The 15,009-nt window shown below is 41.6% G+C and overlaps 14 non-coding genes across 14 annotated transcripts; 3 read left to right on the top strand and 11 right to left on the bottom strand.

Annotated features, from left to right (window-relative positions):
• Positions 1-590: 590 nt before the first annotated feature.
• trnag-ucc (transfer RNA glycine (anticodon UCC)) lies at positions 591-662 on the bottom strand. Its single transcript has one exon. It is a non-coding gene; the product is annotated as a tRNA-Gly (tRNA).
• Positions 663-1,449: 787 nt separating this feature from the next.
• Positions 1,450-1,521, bottom strand: trnag-ucc (transfer RNA glycine (anticodon UCC)). The gene has a single exon. It is a non-coding gene; the product is annotated as a tRNA-Gly (tRNA).
• Positions 1,522-1,754: 233 nt separating this feature from the next.
• Positions 1,755-1,826, bottom strand: trnag-ucc (transfer RNA glycine (anticodon UCC)). Its single transcript has one exon. It is a non-coding gene; the product is annotated as a tRNA-Gly (tRNA).
• A 602-nt stretch (positions 1,827-2,428) lies between these two features.
• Positions 2,429-2,500, bottom strand: trnag-ucc (transfer RNA glycine (anticodon UCC)). Its single transcript has one exon. It is a non-coding gene; the product is annotated as a tRNA-Gly (tRNA).
• A 426-nt stretch (positions 2,501-2,926) lies between these two features.
• On the bottom strand, positions 2,927-2,998 carry trnag-ucc (transfer RNA glycine (anticodon UCC)). Its single transcript has one exon. It is a non-coding gene; the product is annotated as a tRNA-Gly (tRNA).
• A 2,732-nt stretch (positions 2,999-5,730) lies between these two features.
• On the bottom strand, positions 5,731-5,802 carry trnaa-ugc (transfer RNA alanine (anticodon UGC)). The gene has a single exon. It is a non-coding gene; the product is annotated as a tRNA-Ala (tRNA).
• A 232-nt stretch (positions 5,803-6,034) lies between these two features.
• trnas-aga (transfer RNA serine (anticodon AGA)) lies at positions 6,035-6,116 on the bottom strand. The gene has a single exon. It is a non-coding gene; the product is annotated as a tRNA-Ser (tRNA).
• Positions 6,117-6,943: 827 nt separating this feature from the next.
• trnas-aga (transfer RNA serine (anticodon AGA)) lies at positions 6,944-7,025 on the top strand. Its single transcript has one exon. It is a non-coding gene; the product is annotated as a tRNA-Ser (tRNA).
• A 461-nt stretch (positions 7,026-7,486) lies between these two features.
• Positions 7,487-7,568, top strand: trnas-aga (transfer RNA serine (anticodon AGA)). Its single transcript has one exon. It is a non-coding gene; the product is annotated as a tRNA-Ser (tRNA).
• Positions 7,569-8,130: 562 nt separating this feature from the next.
• On the top strand, positions 8,131-8,212 carry trnas-aga (transfer RNA serine (anticodon AGA)). Its single transcript has one exon. It is a non-coding gene; the product is annotated as a tRNA-Ser (tRNA).
• Positions 8,213-9,056: 844 nt separating this feature from the next.
• trnag-ucc (transfer RNA glycine (anticodon UCC)) lies at positions 9,057-9,128 on the bottom strand. Its single transcript has one exon. It is a non-coding gene; the product is annotated as a tRNA-Gly (tRNA).
• Positions 9,129-13,211: 4,083 nt separating this feature from the next.
• trnaa-ugc (transfer RNA alanine (anticodon UGC)) lies at positions 13,212-13,283 on the bottom strand. The gene has a single exon. It is a non-coding gene; the product is annotated as a tRNA-Ala (tRNA).
• A 646-nt stretch (positions 13,284-13,929) lies between these two features.
• Positions 13,930-14,011, bottom strand: trnas-aga (transfer RNA serine (anticodon AGA)). The gene has a single exon. It is a non-coding gene; the product is annotated as a tRNA-Ser (tRNA).
• Positions 14,012-14,685: 674 nt separating this feature from the next.
• Positions 14,686-14,757, bottom strand: trnaa-ugc (transfer RNA alanine (anticodon UGC)). Its single transcript has one exon. It is a non-coding gene; the product is annotated as a tRNA-Ala (tRNA).
• Between the last annotated feature and the right edge of the window lie 252 nt (positions 14,758-15,009).

The raw sequence follows: 15,009 nt of genomic DNA, 5'->3' as shown, positions 1-15,009 counted from the left end.
CTGTGATCAAAGACACATCAAACTGTGTGTCAGAAACAGCAGGTCAGAGTTCATACAGTAACGCTGAGGGTTTCCTACATGGAGCTGGTTTAAAAGTCAACACAGACACACAACATCATCACCTTGTCAGCAGGATTCAAACCAAACATGATGCTGTAAAATCATCATTTTGACAGTTATTGCAAATTTCTACTGGAGGGTCAGGTTACATCTTTGCTGCTTAATTTCCCTCAATTTATGCAGTTTCCACCTTTATTTAGATGGTAAATTAATTTCTAAAGAGAATGGTGTAAGTATCCTGTTTATTTTATAATCATGAGCTGTCATGTCATCCTTGTCTTTTAATTACCAGCTCCTAATAGCTGGGAGAGAAGCGAACATGCACGCGGGGGAGAGACCCCAATGGATTTAAAGTCCATCGTCTTTACCACTCAGCCACAACAACTACATGTCTACTCCTGCTTCATGTTGTCAAGTACATGCACATGGAATAAATATTGTGCACACAAATCATGAATGAGAAAAGTTTATTATGCATTTTAATGTCTTTAGGCTAATGTCTCCATCTTAAACAAAACTAAAATACAAACTGCGATGGCTGGGAATCGAACCCGGGTCAACTGCTTGGAAGGCAGCTATGCTCACCACTATACCACCATCGCTTAGAAAATAGGGAATTTTCATGGAAATTTCGTGCTGAGTCAGGAGTATACGTCAATGGAGGAATTTGACTGGGAGAGGAGGAGGAGCCGAGGAGGAGTTATAGCTGATGCTGAACTGAACTATCAATCCTGGGATTGCTGCACAGGAGTAATTCTGCATTCAGTGTGGATCTAGAATTCTTAGTGGCATCGTCACATCAGAATATCATTTGCAAATTTATGCTCTGAAACACTGTTTTATTAGAGTAAATGAAGGCAGCTCCTCTGTGATCAAAGACACATCAAACTATGACAGAAACAGCAGGTCAGAGTTCATACAGTAACGCTGAGGGTTTCCTACATGGAGCTGGTTTAAAAGTCAACACAGACACACAACATCTTCACCTTGTGAGTAGGATTCAAACCAAACATGATACTGTAAAATCACTTATTGCAAATTTCTACTGACGTGGAGGGTCATGTTGTATCTTTGGTGCTTAATTTCCTCTGTGTACACCTTCACTGAGGTATCATGCCATCCTGTGACTTTTGTACAGGTCTTAGTCGCTGTGAGAGGAGCCAACGTTCTGGTTGCTAGCAGGATTCGAACATGCGAGCCAGGAAGACCCCAACGGATTTCAAGTACGTCACCTTAACCACTCAGCCACAACTACACATGTACTGCTGCTTCATGTTGTGAACTACATGCACATGGAAGAAATATTGTTTATGAACGGGAAAAGTGTTATTTTGCATTTTAATGTCTATAGGCCAAACGTCTCCATCTCAAACAAAACAGAAATAGAACTGCGATGGCCGGGAATCGAACCCGGGTCAACTGCTTGGAAGGCAGCTATGCTCACCACTATACCACCATCGCTTGAAAGTCACAGAATTTTCATGGAATCTTTCTCGTGAGTCAGCACTTTACATCATTGGAGGAATTTGACTGGGAGAGGAGGAAGTTTGACATTGAAATTGTGAAGTGCAGGAGAGTCTGTCTGTATATGGTATTGTGCTCCACAAGTCTCAGTGGTGTGTGTTAGTAGAGAACAGTGTACAGAGACACATATTTCTGACATAAAATCCAAGAGTTAGATGCTAAAATCAAGCTGCGATGGCCGGGAATCGAACCTGGGTCAACTGCTTGGAAGGCAGCTATGCTCACCACTATACCACCATCGCTTGGAAAAGAGAGAATTTTGATGGAAATTTCCTGCTGAGTCAGGAGTATACGTCAATGGAGGAATTTGGCTGGGAGAGGAGGAGGAGAGTCAAAAATAATGAAGGAGAAGAGAAAGTTTAACCCACACTGATGTAGCTCAACAATAGTGTTGAATGTATAAAAAATGTTTCTACATATCCTCAATACACATGTCTACTAATGATAAAACCTGATAGATACTCGTATCAGGTCTGTTACACGTGAAATTCCATTTATGTTTTAGAGTGGCTTCAGAACAATGACACAGATTTTTCAAAATCTGGACAAATAAAACCAAAGGTATCTGCATTGCTAGATACAGGATGTCAGAGAAGAGAAGCAGTTTAACATATCTATATGAGAGCAATATCATTGTTGACATTAGAAGCTGTGCCATGAAAACTAAATGACTGAAGCACTAATTTTAGTTTATCCTAAAGTGGTTGGGGATGCATTCATCTGCTCTGGTTCAGGTTTGAAAAGACTAAATGAGACGATGTCACTTGAGAATAACTGATAGAAACAGTTGAAAAAATATTTCCATCTCCACTGAGCAAATCCATTTGGAAAGAAAACATATAACTGCGATGGCCGGGAATCGAACCCGGGTCAACTGCTTGGAAGGCAGCTATGCTCACCACTATACCACCATCGCTGTATAGCTGAGGAATGTGACTGCCAACTCAGCAGTATACGTCCCTGGGAGAGGGGGAGGAGACTTAAAAGGAGGAGCAGAGAAGGAGAGGGGAGGTACACAAGGGAGGGAAGAAAAGAGATACAGTTTTCAACCTAAACTTGTATAAATGCTGCTTGGAAGGCAGCTATGCTCACCACTATACCACCATCGCTTGAAAGACACAGAATTTTCATGGAATCTTTCTCGTGAGTCAGCACTTTACATCATTGGAGGAATTTGACTGGGAGAGGAGGAAGTTTGACATTGAAATTGTGAAGTGCAGGAGAGTCTGTCTGTATATGGTATTGTGCTCCACAAGTCTCAGTGGTGTGTGTTAGTAGAGAACAGTGTACAGAGACACACATTTCTGACAGAAAATCCAAGAGTTGGACACTAAAATCAAACTGCGATGGCCGGGAATCGAACCCGGGTCAACTGCTTGGAAGGCAGCTATGCTCACCACTATACCACCATCGCTTGGAAAAAAAGGAATTTTCATGGAATTTTTCTGGTGAGTCAGGAGTATACGTCAATGGAGGAATTTGGCTGGGAGAGGAGGAGGAGAGTCAAAAATAATGAAGGAGGAGCCGAAGAGAAGAGAAAGTTTAACCCACACTGATGTAGCTCAACAATAGTGTTGAATGTAACAACATGAATGTAACTTTCTCCTTCTCCTTGTCGTACCAGTGGTCTTTCTTGGCCCTGCTTTGGGAAATGGTCTTACAGTAGAGGGACTGAACACTTTAGTTAAGGGCTCAGCAGGAGCAGAGGAGGAAGCTGCAGAGGATGTCTGTGGCAGATTGGAGGCTGCTGTAGCTGCAGAGGACACCTGAGACAGAGTGGATGCTTCTGTACCTGCAGAGGACACCTGAGACAGAGTGGATGCTTCTGTACCTGCAGAGGACACCTGAGACAGAGTGGAGGCTTCTGTACCTGCAGAGGACACCTGGGGCAGGGTGGAAGCTGCTGTTTTTGCGAGGGAGTCTTGCTTGGAAACTACAGAAGCCATTGAAGCTGGGTCCGGACGGTCAGTCACTTGGGAAGGTGCAAAGTCATGGTCCTGAAAAATGTCTGGGTTAAATGGCCAAATGCCTGTGCATCTGAATCCAGCCTGTATGTTGCTAGGAGATGCAGCAGTGGGCAGAGCTGTTCTCATAAGTGATGGCACATCATAAATGGTCATCATCTTGGCAGGATTCATCCTCATCCAGGCATCCCCAGCTGAGTTTCCAGCCTTCTTCAGTGGACCATAGACACTTCGATCTAGTGGTTGAAGTTTGTGAGGCAAATGAATTGACCTTTCGGTTGTTTGCCTGTTGGTTGTTATATTTCTTGTTTTTTTCTGTCGTAAAATTAACTAAGTTACCAGATTGTTTCCCAACATGTTAATGCACACCTTGGTTAATATACATCCCTATAAAATAGTTATGGGAGATTCTATTGAATACATATTGTCAATTAAAAAGGAAAAAAGAAAAAGGATAGAAGGGTTCTAGGCTCATGCAGTTCATTTACTGAACACTTTATAATACTTTGTAACTATAAGATTATTCCTCTGTAATGTTCTCAATTATCCTCTCAATAAAGCATTCCAAAAAAAATGAAATAAAATCAACCAATAGAAGGTAAAAGTCAGCCACAACAACTTGGTTTTACTGCTTTCCATAAAATTGTGGAGAAATTTGCTCAGTGATTAAGAAACACTGTTAATACTAAGTGAAAATCAAAGCTTGTGTATAGAACATTGACTGTTACACATAAATGACATTTTCATGATAAGAGACAGGAAGTACCAACTCTAAGTTCACTCTGAACATCCTGATTTAAAGACAGCTATAGTGAATATTTATGTTTTTATAGTATTCATATGTTTTGCGGGTAATACAATGCTTTAAAGTCATTTTTGCTTGTAAAAACATTGTGTCTTATGCAGATATGGGATCAAATTCCTAAACAGTTTCCAAAGAACTAATCATAGAAGAAATCATACTTGCACTGACAAAAGGATTCATGTGCTGAAACGTCAAAATGGATTTCTAGCGGATCAGATAAAAGGGGAAGGTTTGTAGCAGCGGCTGGGAGTCAAACCCTGAGCGGCTGCATGGAAGGCAGCTGTGCTCACCGCTGTACAACAATGTATGAAGAACTGAAGAAGCAGTTTCCCTTATGAATTAAGCAAGAGAGGAACGAAACCACAGGGGGGAGGGGCAGAGGAAACGAAAGCTCTGTAACTTCTGTTTACTCTCTGATGACTAACAGTAAGAATATGCCTGACTGTAGAAACTATTTCTTCATACTCCAACGTCTGCTTGAGTAGAAGCAGTTGGAATCTGGCATAATACAAAACAGAGTAAACACCAATTAAATACATTGATCATATAAGACATGTCCTCAAAACTACCAGTTGTACAGCAAGACCAGAATGAAATGTTTATGCCTGAAATACACTGCAAACTGCTAGTCAAAGCATTCACCGCTGTATTTCAGTATGAGCCATGATGGTATAAAGAGAGACATGCATTGCAGGCAGGATTCAAACTTGTGCAGGGAGATCAGAGTCCAAGACTGTTTTTCAACCACACATTCAACTAGTGACCATGTGTTTTCTTACAGTCAGTTTTTTATTTTGAGGTGTGGGTATAGCACAGTAAGAGGATCCACCAGCATCGTTTCATACTGCTGTATGGGAGATTTGGTGTCACCTATGATGCATTGAAAGACATCACCCCGGTGTGTCCTTTGACAGCACAAGCAAGGAGAGGGTCAGGTGGGAAAGAGCAGCTTTTTTCCCCTGCATCATTTAAACTGCCTCTCAATGTGGATTCAGACAAATCCATAAATACATTTTTATACAGATTCTAAGATTCCAATTTTTTGTTTCCAATAATTAGAAAACGTATTTAATTAAGATTAGACAATGACGAAGTGTTAAGTCAAACAGTTCTTCACTTTCTTCACAGTTGTGACTACAATCTGCTGTGGAGTGTTTTGCTGTCTGATAAACCTCTAATCAGCAGATGAATCTGTTAGTCACTGTCTCACTGGGGTGGACCAGTGGACAAGTCCCCCACCCCCAATGTAAGAAAAAGTGAGATTTGGAGGATCCCCCAAAAATACATAGTGTGTGTACTTGTTCACAATATATTCAGGTGACACTCAGGACGCATGTAAAGTTCTGACTACTGTTTAGTTGTCAACATAATGTGTGCTGGAGATGCCGGGGATTGAACCCGGGGCCTCATACATGCAAAGCATGCGCTCTACCACTGAGCTACATCCCCTGTTGATCCACCACATGGGGGTGCTAACCACTCTGTCTCCAACAGAACAATATAGAGTAAAGACGTTGCAGCAGGGTCAACGTGTCTTCTCCCAGCACACCCATTGCATGTAAGGGGAGGTAAAAGCAGACTGATACAATGCAGGCTTGAAGTTGACGTTGTATTACTCCTAAAGTGTCAGTGAAGATTTCTCCTTAGAATCCCACCTGACATACCTCTCAAAAATGTTCCTCGTTGTCGGCAGGATTCGAACCTGCGCGGGGAGACCCCAATGGATTTCTAGTCCATCGCCTTAACCACTCGGCCACGACAACTGTGAAAGGCAGTATTGGTTTGTCAAACACACATATTTACCACTTGGTGTGACATCTGTGTGATAGGGCAAGTCACCATACTCTGTGTCTAACTCGCCCAGAAATGCCTTGAACTGGCGGTGATTGGCTCTGATGATGTTAACTGCACGCGCTATGATGCTCATTACATGTTCCATTTTTAAGGCTTGGCCACACAACGACTCCTGGTGTATTATGCAGTGATAAGCTGTCAGCTCATCTGTGACGTTTTCGTCCCGCATCCTGTCACGCATCCTCGCCACCAATCCACTCCTGTGTCCACACGTCGCGGGTGCTCCGTCTGTTGTCAATCCCACGAGTGTTTCCCGAGGCAGCTCCATCTCATTTACACATCTGGATACCTCTTCATACACATCTTGTCCTGTAGTTGTGCCATGCATAGGACATAATGCCAAAAACTCTTCTGTTATGCTCAGGCTGGAGTCCACTCCACGAATGAAAATTGACAGCTGGGTAATGTCAGTTGTGTCGGTGCTCTCATCCACAGCAAGGGAAAATTAGAAATACTTCTCACTTCAATATTGGCAATGAAATAGCGAAAGTAGTTGAGTATATTTTGCTCAGTAATGCAAAGACAATGGTGGTTTTTATTTGGTGATTGTGATCTGTCACACCTGCAACATGGTTGATTGTGTTTTATCACTTGTCAAGTCTCTGTTGAGTCAGTCATACGCATGAACTTTTGAGTAACACTAAATAATAACCATGTGCAATAGCGCATTATAGGTGGACACCAAGTGCTAAATGAATGACATTTCACACCCCGACAAAAAGTGCATGACAGAGTGGTTGTCGTGGCCGAGTGGTTAAGGCGATGGACTAGAAATCCATTGGGGTCTCCCCGCGCATGTTCGAATCCTGCCGACAACGTTCGAACCTTTTCTGAAGTAGATAAAAAACACAAGGTGTTCTATAGGTGCTGTGTTCATTATTGAAATCCTCACTGAGACTGAGCCTTTGGGATGGGCAAAGAATTGAGTGTCAGGCAGGTCGTGTGTTGTTTCAGTAACACAGTCTCGGTTCTCATCTGCATCTTATCAAGCTGCATTCAATGTCTCAAACTTCCCTCTTTTACTGCGGAGGGCAATTATGTACATGGGTGTGTCATTGCCTTTCTGGGAGAAGTCATGTTGTCAAAGTTGAGCCTGTTTCAACTTCTTTCCCACATGACCCTGCATCCATCAATCAATCAATCAATCAATCAATCAATCTCCAGCAGACTTTGTGTTGACAGCTAAACTGCAATGACAACATGGTGCATTATATATAACCTTACAGCAATGGGTGAAAGTATGCACCGCACACCTCAACAACAGCTCCTAGTCAAGCTTGTTGTCGTGGCCGAGTGGTTAAGGCGATGGACTAGAAATCCATTGGGGTCTCCCCGCGCAGGTTCGAATCCTGCCGACAACGTTCGAACCTTTTCTGAAGTAAAGTTGAAAACACAAGGTGTTCTATAGGTGCTGTGTTCGAATCCTGCCGACAACGTCACAACATTTTGAAAGGTAGGAAAGTTCAAATTTGACCAAGTTTCGATCTGGATTTGTGTCTGGTGTACGTGAGGGAAGACTCACTATTGTTTTGAAGGTGGAAAATAATTACTGAGCATCTGTGGTACTGTTGTTCTTATTACAGAAAGTAGTGTTGGCAGTTCAGTGCAGTCAGGACCCACAGTCAGTTACATATTTACAGTAACTGATGTGAATCGGTGTTTGGGCTGCGCAAAGAATTGACTGACCGGCAGATTGTGTGTTATTTCAGTAAGACAGTGTATCGGTTCTTATCTCAAATCTGCATGTTATCAGGATACCTTCAATGTTTCAAATTTCCCTCTTTCACTGTGGAGGGAAATTATGTGCATGGCCTTTCTGGGAGAAGTCATGTTGTCAAAGTTGAGCCTGTTTCAACTTCTTACTTCCTACTGTTTAGTTGTCAACATAATGTGTGCTGGAGATGCTTGCTCCTTGTCAAGGTTGTTGTCGTGGCCGAGTGGTTAAGGCGATGGACTAGAAATCCATTGGGGTCTCCCCGCGCAGGTTCGAATCCTGCCGACAACGTCACGACATTTTGAAAGGTAGGAAAGTTAAAATTTTACCAAGTTTCGATCCGGATGTGGTGTACGTGGGGGAAGACAGATTATTGTTTTAAAGGTGGAAAATAATCACAGAGCATCTGTGGTAGTGTTGTTCTTATTACAGAAAGTAGTGTTGGCAGTTCAGTGCAGTCAGGACCCACAGTCAGTTACATATTTACAGTTGTGAGTCAAGTCATGACCTGTGCTCACAAGGTCATCAATAGCAGGAAGAACTGTCAAAGTTGAACCTGCTTCATCGTCTTTGCTGGATTGTTTTGTCAGAGCAGGGGGCGTGTCATCTCTGATATGTACAGTGCAGTGAAGGCGTTTAAAACCAAGCTGAGTCTGTGGGAGACGCAGATGCGGAAAGAAAGCTTGAGCCACTTTCCCAGCTGCCAGACCATGAAAGAGAAGCTCTCTACCGCTGTGTTCCCGAGTGCACGGTTTGCTGATGAACTCAACATACGTGCCGCAAAATATTGCTTTATTCATTTAATGTACAGGACATGTGATTTTTCTTTGAAGGAAGTTTTTTTTTTTGTCTGTGAGCCTTGGTGAAGGTCTTCGTTCAATAGGCTATGTGCAATCATTTCGATATGTTTTAATAAACATTGAACCAGTCCGGCCCTCGGCTTGTAGCAAATTAGTTTTTTTGGCCCTCTGTGTAGTTAATTTTGACATCACTGCAGTAACTGAACGTTTGTTGAAAATTTGTAGATAATCCCTCAAGGTGTTACTGAGATAACCAGTTCAGTTTTGCACTTTCGGAGAATGGGACGAACCAAAAACCCAAAATGCAACAGTTGTCAGGAAGGCCTGTAATCCAATGCGACGGCCGGGAATCGAACCCGGGTCAACTGCTTGGAAGGCAGCTATGCTCACCACTATACCACCATCGCCTTTCAATAACATAAAATTCTACAACAGAATGAATTTGTAAGAAAGAAGCTGTAGTTAAAATGTATGACTGGCTTTCCTTTACAACCTGCCTTGTATTCATTTACAGAAAAGGAAATAAAAGCCGTGGTATAATATCTCCTCCCGCGACACTAATGTGCCTAATGTCAAACTGCCTCATTCTTTCAGTTTTTGCATGACTACATGACTTGTCCTTGAGAATAACAGATTTTTTTAAAAAAAAAACTGTAAATGAAGGATTATGAGGCTATATATTTTCTGCTATTTTCTGTATTTCTGGAGTGTTAAAATAGAAAAAAACATCAACATATATACCGAACTGAACTGAAAACCGTGATACGAGCCGAAACGTTCATTTTGTGAACAGTTCTACCCCTAATATATACACACATGTACAAGCAAGCACGGTTTGTCTTCTTTTATTTATTATTAATGCTATTATGTCATGATACGCCACTACACTGTACAATGAATGCTGCCTCTACCTCCCTCTCTCATAAATTGAGGCGGGGCATGTACATACATAGTTGTGGTGTTTTATCAGTGAGACGATGAATGCAATGTCTCTTCTTTAAGGATGGGAATCGGGAAACCGGTTCCAACTGGTTCGATCCGTCGACATCATTCGCCTTTATGCTTAACGAGTCACTTATCGATGCCTTCCACTTAGTTCCGCCGTGCAAAACCGTGATGTCACGCTTTCGCTCTACACGATCAGCGCAAACGACAACGAAGGAGTCAAGGAAGTGTGGCTTGATTGCACACAAAATGACACAAACATTATTTTTCAGGTTTTTCCTTTAATTTGTCTCCTGTCTGTCGCTTTGACATCCAAAGTGTGTGTCCTTGTTTCTTTAAAAAATGTTCAGGTGACCTCCATGACCCATGTGGTGTTTTCACAGCTGTTTAGTTGCCAACATAAAGTCTGATGGAGATTCCAGGGGACTGAACCCAGAGCCTGATCACTGAGCTGCATCCCCGTGTAAACACTATGAAGACATCAGACACACAAGTATGACGAGAGGAGACGCAGCAATGACACAGCACAACTGAGAGAATAAGGCAGAAAAGGGATCTAGTTTAATTAAGTTAATTAACCAACAGCCAAAAGTATCTGTGTGTCTGTCTCACTACCTGTTTGTCTATTGGCTTTTTGAGGTCACATGTACAGCTATAACTAAGGATTACTTACTTACTTTCCTTTTATCAGTGACATGAAACGAGGTGTAAACACTGCCTGCGCTGCGTGAGTGTGGTGGCTGACGTTCCTGAACTGCTGCAAAGAAGCACATGTTCACACCAGCCGCATCTTTGCTGTTGAATTTCTTGACATTATAAATTCATTTCTGATTTATTATAGACAGTAAACATCAGTAAGATGCCACTGTCTCCACATGCAACTGCTAAAATGGTTATACATATATATGTGTGTGTGTGTGTGTGTGTGTGTGTATTCACATCTGTGTCATAATCAGATTCAGCCAAGACAGACAACTACAGTGGAAGGTGGTTGTAATGTTGCTGTTATGATTTCAATAAGACATCAACAGGTGTCTTTTCTGTCTATTTCTACTAGGCACTACTTTCTAATAGGCAAGACACCAAGTCTCTAGATCATGCGACGCAGCTGCAATCCGTGAGACGCGTGCCTCATGCGAATCACGCAGACAGTGCGTCCGCAACCGCTACGCACACGCAACGCATCCAGTGTGTTCCTGGTCTAAAGGGGTTATCTTGGCAGGATTCGAACCTGCGCGGATGACCCCAAAGGATTTCCAGTCCATTGCCTTAACCACTCTGCCAACAACTCCTACATAAAGGATTTTGCACAAGCTGTCTGTTAATACCAATGTACGTTGGCATATTTGCAGAGGATTTGAACTGCTGATAGAGACACTGAACAAACATATGGTTTGACTGACTATGCAGGAAGAGTGGCTGCGACACTTCTGTTCATATAAAGCCCCGTTCTTGCTGCTAATGATGACCTTGTGAGCACAGGTTATGACTTTCTCACAGATGTAAATATGTAACTAACTGTGGGTCCTGATTGCATCGTACTGCCAACACTGCTTTCTGTAATAAGAACATTAGAAAGTGGAAAATGATTTCAAACTGTAAAAACAATAGTGAGTCTTCCCCCACGTACAGCAGACATGATCCTGTCACCTGATATCTGCTTCTTTCTTTAATGAAAAGGTTGCGGCCATCAGTAGCTAATTCTCAAAATGACCCGCCACTGTGTTAAAAACCAAAAAAAAAAAATCCCCTAAACGATATTTTTTGACTTTTCCTAGATTGGCACCAACAGTAGAAAAAGTGAAATGTTGCTTTTATTCACATTTCCATGTAAGCTGTACAAAAAAAGGTACAAAGGTGGTCTTCGGGTCAAAATGACCCGTGAGGCAAAAAGAGTTGAAATCAAGGTTACAGAGTTATTTACACACCGCACAATGTTACAATGTTTTAGTTGTGTCTCAGACCAGCAGAAGTAAACAAGACAGATCAGGTGGTCTTCTCGCGGACTGCTGTGCCTTTGATCAGTCTCAGATCAATTAGTAGTAAACGTGAACAAGACCGTAGCAGACGTAAACAACACAAAGGCGTTCTCGCAGACTTTTTCTGTGGATTTCCAGAGATTATAAAGGTGCTGCGGATGACAGGACCCCGAATTCTGTCTGTGCTGAAGCCATGATTGTGCGTTATAACGTTGAAGAGGCTCTAGAGCAAGACAAAACTCCTTTTTGCACATTTTTTTCCTTTTCTTAAGCTATAGAAATACAAGTGAAGAGGGAAAACTCAGGTATTCACACATTTTGTGGTGAATGACAAGTTGTTCCTTCAAGCAAGATGAAATTTGGTGTTTAAATTCAATTAAGCTGCTTATATTGGGGGTTTAGTGAAGACGGGTCATTTTGACCCAGAGGACACGGTGTATACAGAGAATGAGGACAACAGGAGGGTTACACCACAAAGAGACAGAGTTAAAAATGCACATTTATTAATTATCATTTCCAATTTGTGTTTGTGAATTTTATTTATCATTTAATGATTTTTGAGTATTATATCTCAATGAGTTCTTTTTTTATTTACGGTTAAATTACCTGCTTGCACTGTGCCGTCTCCGTACCTCCTGGGCCTCCGTAGCTCCCTTCTACCCCTCGCGGTGCCGTCTTGCATTACGGAGGGTAAGTTGTGCGAGAGAATGCTGCTGTGATATTATGTTTTCTTTGGAAATTGAGCTCTTTATGTTATAATCCTTGGTGCATATTATTCTCAGTTGAATATCATTATGTTACCAAGCGGTTTTGTGTTGTTTTGACCGTTAATGTAAGTCTTACAAGCGTTTTTAGTTTCACTTTTTTTGGTGCGAATCCGCCTTGTGTCATGCAGCCGCAGTGCAGTTTGCATTCCCTAGTATAAACACATGTATAGGGAGCAGAGGTGCAGAAAGGAGAGACCAGGAAGCAGTTAATGTGTTTTAATGTCTTCTGCAGGAGCAAATAAATGCCGGAAAGGTATGACTGACTCAACAGAGAAGTGATAAAAGACAATCCACCATGTTGCAGGTATGACAGGTCATCATCACCAAATAAAAAACATAATTGTCTTTGCTTTACTGAGCAAAACATACTAAACAATTTTCTCAATATTATTGCCACAAAAAAGCGAGAGGAATTTCTAATTTTCTATTGACCTTATGCAAACACAGCTTTCATATCGACACCCTCTTAAAATAATGGCCTAAGTCATTTTTTCAGGTTTTTCAGGAAACACAAAAAACTCAACAAAAGAGTCACACTTTTGACATAGGCCATTATACAACCGGGGGTAGAATTGCATGTTCCCCTCAACTGAGGATTCAGGCGATTTTACCAGAGGTGGCCAGCATCATGAGGGGGTGATTTAGGCAAAAAAAACATTTTTGTCAAAAAATGACTTAGGCCATTATTTTAGGAAGGTGACGATATGTATTTGTACTTGTTTCTTCACTTTTTGTTTAGTTGACCACCAGAACCCATGTGAACTTGTCACAGGTGTTTAGTTGTCAACATAATGTTAGATGGAGATGCTGGGGATTGAACCCAGGGCCTCATACATGCAAAGCATGCGCTCTACCACTGAGCTACATCCCCTGTGTGTCTTTTATGAAGACATCAAACACACACTACATGTATGACTACAGATGAAACATCCTTGTTAATAATGGGATGAAGACAGCGGTGATACAGAGGACAGATAAGAGAAGGGACATCTGCTAACAGTATCAGTGACTATAGTCACTGTTCTCCAATAAAATAAACTTAACAGAGTAGATCTGTGTATGAAGACTTGCAGTTCATCTGGACTATTGACATCTGTCTATCTATATCTATCTATCTATCTATCTATCTATCTATCTATCTATCTATCTATATGTCTGTCTGGCTATTGCGTTATTGAGGTCACATGTAGAGCTGCAACTAAGGATTACTTACATTGCCAATTAAGCTGTTGATTATTATATTAATGGTCAATAGTGAATTATGTTCATGCTGCCTTTTAAAAACTGAAGGTGATGCCTCCAAATTGTTGCTTGTTATATTCCCAACAAAACCCAAAGGTATTCAATTGCAATATACATCTGATGTCTTTATCAGGTATCAAACAAAGAGAAGCAAAACATTCTTAAAACTCAGAAGCTAGTATGAGTAAATGTTTAGCAATTTTCTCATCAGAGTGGCGTGACGTGAAGTGAGGTGTAAAGGAGTTATCAGAATCAGACAGAACATGAAAACAACCCGTTGTCGGCAGGATTCGAACCTGCGCGGGGAGACCCCAATGGATTTCTAGTCCATCGCCTTAACCACTCGGCCACGACAACTCTGGAATATGCATTTGGCAACAGCTTTCTGGTAATGCTAATCTATATCTGCACGCCTTCATTATATTTGCAGAGGACTTGAACTGCTGATAAAGACACTTAACAAACATACGACAGCTGCTTTAGCAGACCCACAAGTCACAACTGAGAAGTTATGATGCACATGTAAACACATTTTATACACTGAGGGTGAGAAAATCAGGAAGCCACTAACTGTAACTGTCTCTGGACACTGTGCCGACCACAATTTTACAAGTAGTATTTTTTAATGGGACACTTGTCTGACTAATGTGCAGTGTCAGAGATTAGCTTTTAGTATTGTAGCTTTCAAAGTTATCAGCTTTCTCAGCTGGGTTGTGAAGAGCAAACGTTTGCCACCTATTCTTCACTGAGTTCAACATTTACTTTAACGTCTCACAAACAACAGTACAGATAGTGCATTATTTCTCGCAGCCCTCAGTTTGCACAGGCAGGTATTACTCTTCAGTATGACTGGCTCAACAGAGACCTTCTAATGAAATAAGCAAATATGTTGCAGAGACAAATAACAAAGACAAATCTAGAGTTCATCTACAGGTGGAGGGACTTCTGATTTTCGGTACTTCTCTTTGCAGTGTGAGGTGCTTTTTACTTTCAGTTTCAGTTTCATTGTTGTCAACATAAATGTCACCATGTGGAGATGCCGGGGATTGAACCCGGGGCCTCATACATGCAAAGCATGCGCTCTACCACTGAGCTACATCCCCTGTATGAGGGTAACATGTACTAAGTGAATCACTGTAGTGTCTCCACACATACAACTGAAAGAACAGCAACATTTTATTCTTTTATTTTCAATAAATCTGAGCTCATGATATGTTTGAATGTTGTTCCCTCTGACATTATAGAAAGTTTATTAAAAAAATGACCACAAGATGGCAGTGGTTCACTTCCACAAGACCCATGAGGAAACTCTGACGAGCAAGCTGATGGTCAAAGTTGGATTTTTGTATAGAAAC

The sequence above is a fragment of the Seriola aureovittata genome, chromosome 20, assembly GCF_021018895.1.
Source record: "Seriola aureovittata isolate HTS-2021-v1 ecotype China chromosome 20, ASM2101889v1, whole genome shotgun sequence".
Lineage (NCBI taxonomy): Eukaryota > Metazoa > Chordata > Actinopteri > Carangiformes > Carangidae > Seriola > Seriola aureovittata.
The sequence above is the reverse complement of the archived record's forward strand: the minus strand, read 5'-3'. Positions and strand labels throughout refer to the sequence as shown.